This window comes from Leptonychotes weddellii, unplaced genomic scaffold (genome assembly GCF_054177405.1).
Source record: "Leptonychotes weddellii isolate Sample4059 unplaced genomic scaffold, ASM5417740v2 HiC_scaffold_5451, whole genome shotgun sequence".
Lineage (NCBI taxonomy): Eukaryota > Metazoa > Chordata > Mammalia > Carnivora > Phocidae > Leptonychotes > Leptonychotes weddellii.
In genome coordinates, this window is record NW_028022369.1 from 4,431 (window position 1) to 10,932 (window position 6,502).

A 6,502-nucleotide genomic window follows, 5' to 3' on the forward strand; every position below is an offset into this window, starting at 1 on the left:
CAATCACGTTACTATTATCATTAGCTCTCGTGGTTCTACCGGTTGACTGGGCTCGGCTACGCGTGTCTCACTTGGTGGTTGGGGCTGGGGTCCTTCGAAGATTCCAGCAGCTGGGGTGCACACATGCCCCCTCCCCCAGTTTCTGCACACCGTCTCCCCAGCGCGGGCCCCCAGTGGCCAGACTCCGCACACGGTGGCCCAGGACTGCACGGTCACGCCCCACGGCGGAGAGGAAGCCGCGTATGACCCAGCTCCAGAGGGTCTGTTCCCTAGAATCGAGTCGCCGTATTCAAGTAGAGTGGGGATCAGTTTCCCCCTCTTGACGGAAGTGGAGTCACGGGATTTGTGACCGTGTTTTGAAGCAGCAGATTTGGGAAGAAGAGAAGAATTCAGCTGGGGAAGGTTTTGAGTCGAACGCTACTTGCAGAGCTGATGGAAGGCAGACCCTGACCGTGACTTTAACCCAGACTGTGATGTGACCACACCGGACATGAGGGGGTCTCAGAGTGAGCGAGCCAAGCGCCCACCCCACTGTGGGAAATCTGCGGAAGAAGGAACCGTGAGGATGTCTCCTGGGGGGGGGGGGGTTTGGATGCACCTTTTAGCACCATTTCACCTTTTACTCTGTGCACATGTATTACTTCGCCAAAATTAGTTTTTAAGAGACTGTTAATTCTCAGTAAAATTGATTTTAAAAAGGGTATAGGAAACAATTTCCATATGGCAAGGGCCCTGTCTGCTATGCGTCTGTCCTCACACCTCCAGCCCGCGGGGACCCCAGTGTCCAGCCCGAGGCGGCCTCAGCGAGCCCCCAGCCCTCCAGGCTCGCAGGGCAGGGCCGGCGCCCACCTGGGAGACGGGAAGTGGGGCCCCAGGAGCTCACGTACTCATCAAAGACGAGAGGAGCCAGGTCTGCTGGCTCGCGGCTTAATGGTCTGTCCACAGGGAACACGGTGGCCACCCTCACCTCAGGTTACGCGGGCGGGTGGGGAGAGAAGGGCCATGTTCTTGGAAGGGAAGTCCATCCTCTAAATTAAGTGCATTATTTTTTCCTGAATAAAAACACACCTGTCATGAAATCCACTGGCCCAAAGACATTCGATACAGCAGCTGTGATGGCCCCCGTTTCCCCTGAGTCACCCTGCTCAGGTCAGTGGAAGCCTCTGGATAAAGTGACAAAGAAACACACAGATCTCCTTTGGAGTGAAATTCCTTGGCCTGGAGGAACCACAGAGGGGCACAGGGTACGGGGCGGGGCAGGGCCATCTCCCTATGTGGGGGGAGGGGGGCCCATAGCCCAACCCTGCCTGGGGGCAGGAGGGAAACACCAGGGCAGGGCATGGTCACTGCCAATCCGTTAACCCTCTGCAGACCATGACCAACGACCCCCGATCCGTAGTTAGTTACGCGAAGAACCTGCTCTGGTTACGTCAAAGCCTTTATTAACGTGGTAACATGGCCTGGCGAATGGTGTCCCCGAATTTACCAACAGGCCACGCAGCGGTGGCCATGATGTGGAGCAGCGTCCACAGGGGAGCAGACCCAGTCAAGGGACCGCCGTGCACCTGCTCTCGGCCCAGGGTTGCTCACAGGGGACACCCGACACAGCAGCGTGCTCCGGGGGGTCCTATGTACCCCACAGGGCGGCACTTCCTCTGTTGACCATTCTGTGGGTGCCGGGGCAGGTGGAGCGGCCCCGGCCTGCTGTCCGCTCGCCGGCTGTGGGGTCTCTGGCTGGGTTTCCAGCACTTCTCTGCTCTAACCAGTTCCGTTTTATTTTTTCCCAGTCTCAGGATAATGACTGAAGGGAAGGACATGGTGGTCTCCCCGTGAGGCTAAGAACTATCCTTCTTCCAAGGTGGTGACTGGCGCCCTAGGGGCTGAAACCTGACCCTTTCCCCCAACGGAGGCTGCACTCAAGCCTGGAGAAGCTGAGTTACAGCTTGTTACTTCGGCTTCATTTATTAGCACCTGCTGAATAAACAAACACTGACTGGAGCATAACCTTGACCCCGGAGCCGCCTCCCCCTGGTGTTGGGAGTCTCTGGAGGCTGGAGCTGAAGCAATCTTGAATGAGAATGTCCTCTACAAAGAAAGGCAATGGTGCCTGATTCGTTCTGAAAGTAAGCACTTGGCCTTCAGAAACTTGGGCCGGATCGTGGGGCCCTGAACACCCGCGTCATTCGGCCCGTTCCTCCTGCCCTGACCTCGCGCTGAGCAGCCTATCGCGCTAGCATGCATTCAAAACACTCACGGAGCACCTACTATGTGTGAGTCAGGCGCTTGTCAGGCCATGGGGACCCCGAAGGGAGGCAGGCCCCTCTGCCTTCACGTAGGCCGTGGTCCAGTGATGGAATAAGGTGGTGCGTGCGGGACGCGGCAAAACCAGCTCCTGACGGTCCGGGCACAGAGGCGCAGAGGGTGTCTGGGAAGGCCTCCCCGAGCCAGGGATGTGTAGACTGAGCTCTGAGCACCGCATAGGAGAGAGTCAGGTGGACGGGGAGGACGGGGCAACGGGGAGAGCTGGGGCTGGACTCACGCCAGGTTAGGTGGCCTTCAGGACACGAGAACCCGTCCAGTGCAGGTGACGAGATGACCTTTCCTGGGGGCTGTGTAGGGAACGGTGGCCAGTTTTAGGAGGTGATGGTTGTAATCCGAGTGAGAAGTGATATGAGCCAGACACGCTTCTGAGGCAGAGCAGACGGAGAAACCGAGATGAAGAGCCATGGAAGTCCTCCTCACACGTAAAGCGCTCTTAAAAATCAAGAGGAATAAATGAAAAATGGACAGAGACATGAAAAGAGGGAAGTCATGGGAGGAGATGCACAAACGGCCCATATACACAAAAACCCACTCATGTTCACTTGTAAGACAAGTATAGATCGAAACAACACTGGCACTCCCTGCTAATCTGGGGCCCGTCCGTTCCCACGGCTGACAACACTCGCCTGGGGGACATCCCGCTTCTCACCATTCCTGCTGGGAGTGCAGGAGGGCTGCACCCTGTGGACGCGGTTCGACCACTGCTGACCAGACAGGGGTCGAGCTGCCCCCCAGCAATCTCACCTCTGGGGTTCCACCGTGAAGAGACGCCCACACGAGTGTGAACCGCACACCCACAGGCCGTGCTCCGCAGCACTGTCCCGGGAGTGCGGTGCTCGTGGCCACACGCTCCGAAGAAAGCTCAGCGCACACGCACGCGCTGGAGGACCCCGCGGCCGTGCTGTCCCGGGGAGGAAACAGCTGCACAAAAATGAAAGGCAAGGTCCGCGGAGAGTATGCGCCACGGAGTGGGCGCCACGAGAGTGGGCACCACGGGAGTGGGCGCTGCGCTATCTGCAGTGTAAGAAAGACAGAAAATAAAAACAGGTATGCATTTGCTTCTTGTCGTGGGAGAGGGAAGAGAAGGAAAGACACACAGGGAGGGTCAACCAGAGCTAAAGCAGAGCAGGAGTGGATGGAGGACAATGAAGGGAAATACACCTTTCAATACAGTTTTGACTTTTGAGTTAGGTTAACAGTGTACGTATCCAGAAAATGAAACAAACTAATGGAAACGAACCCTCGATTGAATACGAAGAAAAAAATGAACATAACCGCATATCAAATTCATAGGGTGACTTCAGAGAGAAAACAAATAATGTGAGTAACTTTGAATCCGATATTCTGTGCAACAAATAATAGCAGTAACTTTGAATCCTTGAATCCGATATTCTGTGCGCCCGCCCGGAAGGCCGTCTCCGGAGGGAGTGAGGGCATCAGCTTCAAATTATGACCCGTGGTCTGTGTCTTGTAGGAGAAATGCGTACATACGTGGAAACTGCTGGGAGTCAGAGTATAAAGAGGAATATAAGTACAGAATGGAGGGCAGGACAGATGAATCCTGGGGTGTTGGATTTGAACCGGAGGGACTGCTGTCCCTGGAAGCATCTCTACACGAATGTCTTAGCCGCGTTCACCGGAGGGGCCTCAACGCACGACACCCAGCGCCCAAATCCTGATCGATAAATAGGAGCTCCCCCTGAAAGACGCCGGGATTTCTCGAAGAAATGACTGATTCCAAGTTCAGGTCAAAGGTCAGCCCGAAAGCAGGGAGGTGCCGGGAGACTGGCGGGGACACACGGGAAGGGCTTCAGAGCGGTTGTCTGCCAGTGGGCAGAGCTTGAACCATGTGAGCACGACGCCGAGGGCTACAACACACCGAACAAAACCGAGAAAAACACCAAGAATCCATGAGTTTAAATGGAATTTAAAAATCACCATTTTCAACGCCCAGTATACAGATTATAAATATCATCCATCGACGATCCTTGGTGCAATCAGCCAAGCCTCCAGCACGAGCCCCTCACGTGCCGCCACGTTTTCGTACTCATGCCAAGCTGGTCTCACCTGGATCTAGTCGGGAGGAGCCAGAAACGCCCAACGTGGGGCGCAGCCTGGGAGCAACCTGCCTGGGCTCCTCCAAAGAGTTGAATGGAAAATAGACAATAAATGAAACGTGCAGGGACTGTTCTGGATTAAGACACGGGAGAGACATAGCAACCGAATGTAACGTGTGAACTCTGACTGGACCCTGGGGTTTTTTTTTTAATTTTTTAACAGCCATGAAAGCCATATGGGGACGATTAGAGAAATCTGAACACAGCTCACATACATGTCTGATTTCTGAAGCATGCTAACACGTTGTGTGTCTAGGAGAACATTTATATTCTCGGTGGGTGTGTGTTTAAGTCTTCGGGGGTGGGCGTCATGATCTCTGTACGTTACGACCAAACGGCTCAGCAAACCGGAGACAGAACAGGAACGTGGCAGAGTGTTAACAGCGCAAAGGAAAACACACGTTCACCGGACTCTTCTTCCAACGTTTCTGTAAACTTGAGATTTTTCACAACGGGACCTTGGGGAACACTGATACTTCTGATGCTCCAGGACACTGACCAGGAGAAGAATCTTGGGCCTCTCCCAGCAAGCCTTCCATGAATGCCTAGTTCACGGCGCACGCAGGGAGGGCAGTGAGCGGCTTGGGTAGCCCGTCCACAATGCGCAGGTGCAGGAGACTTGCGGATCCCCGGGGGGGCAACACAGTGATCACGCTGCCATCTGCTGAGGTAGCCAACACTGGAAAAGGAGCTAATTTTAGAGGGAAAGGAGGTGCAACATGCCATTCAGATGGACCTCCACTGACTCCCAAAGCCCACGGCAGCCCGGGGCTGTGACCCCCCGATGTAGGAGACAGAGCACAGAGCGTGGGACGCAGGGAGCAGAGAGGAGTGGTGGAAAGGAGGAAAGGAGGCCATGCCGGAGACCAGGAAGAAACAGCCAGCGAGGCGGGGGACCAGGAGGCGTGGGTGAGGCCACGGACACCAGGAAGAGGGTCCAACCCGACCGACAGCACTGAGACGTCAAACACGCCAGGGACACTTGTGAGTGACTGACACACGGGTCTGTAAAAAACAAGCGCGTACCCCTGCCCACGTGACGGCCCTGGATCCACCGGAGGGAAGACCCCGGGGAGCCCAGATGCACCCAAACGCTGCTGGCATCCCCCCCCACTGCCGCGAGCCCCCTCACCTGTCCTACTGCTTCAGAGCCCCTTCCAGCTCTTTATCCCACCTGGTCCGTGTCTCCCTCCCACAGAGGCTGCCCGGATGCCCAGAGAGCCCAGCATTCTCGCTCCCTCCTCCCTGGGTGTTCTCCCTTGTTTGGTGCTTTCTAGGGAAGAGGCAAGCCCAGGTATTTTTCACGTGCTCTTTGGGCCAAAGCAGGACCAAGAACCAAGAGATAAGAGATCAAAGGCTCCAAGAGCAAGGGAGACAAGACAGATAGTCATTTATCTGTCTCATTTATCACTTAGCAGGAGCCGTGATCCACAGGGGTGTAGAGGTGAGAGCAGGCCAAGAGAAGGAGCGCAGAGGGCTCGAGTTGCCCATCAGACAGGCACAACGGATTCACCAGAACACACAGGTCACCCGTCACTGGTTCAAGAAACCCAGTCCCGAGCTGGTTCCGCTGGGTCAGTACGACGTCCCACCCCAAACTGACCAACTTTACCAGCATTTTTAGCTGGCCACCCAGTTACCTGGAGTCCTACAGAGCTGCTATGGCTGCAAATAACATCCCCTGCCTGCCTCCTCCGGTTACCGGACACCCACCACCGCGGCGGGGGAAGCTGAGAACTTTTCATCATCTCGCCCATTTGCGAAATTCACTGGCTTTAACAAACTGTTCCCCAAACACCTGGCCTGTCCGTGCTCCTCTAACCGGCATGTGCTGTATCATATTCAGAAAGTGCTTATAAGCTCTCCCTTGCCTTGAGAAATAACCCATCAGCTGTCAAAAAAGCTAAAGCCCATCTTGGCTCTGGTGAAACGTTCCCGTCAGGGAAACACAAGCCAATTTGGTCAAATTTAATAAGTTTTAACCAAAGCCAGGTGAAGGACTCTATCTGGAAAAGCAGGAGAATCTTACAAGCACTCTGAGAAATAATTTTCTCCGGGGAGGG

General features: G+C 55.1%; 1 long non-coding RNA gene across 1 annotated transcript; it reads right to left on the reverse strand.

Annotated features, from left to right (window-relative positions):
* Positions 1-1,420: 1,420 nt before the first annotated feature.
* Positions 1,421-6,485, reverse strand: LOC115936871 (uncharacterized). The gene is made up of 2 exons (XR_004072258.2): positions 3,067-6,485; positions 1,421-2,754 (listed from the first exon to the last, which is right to left on the reverse strand). It is a non-coding gene; the product is annotated as an uncharacterized LOC115936871 (long non-coding RNA).
* Positions 6,486-6,502: the final 17 nt, after the last annotated feature.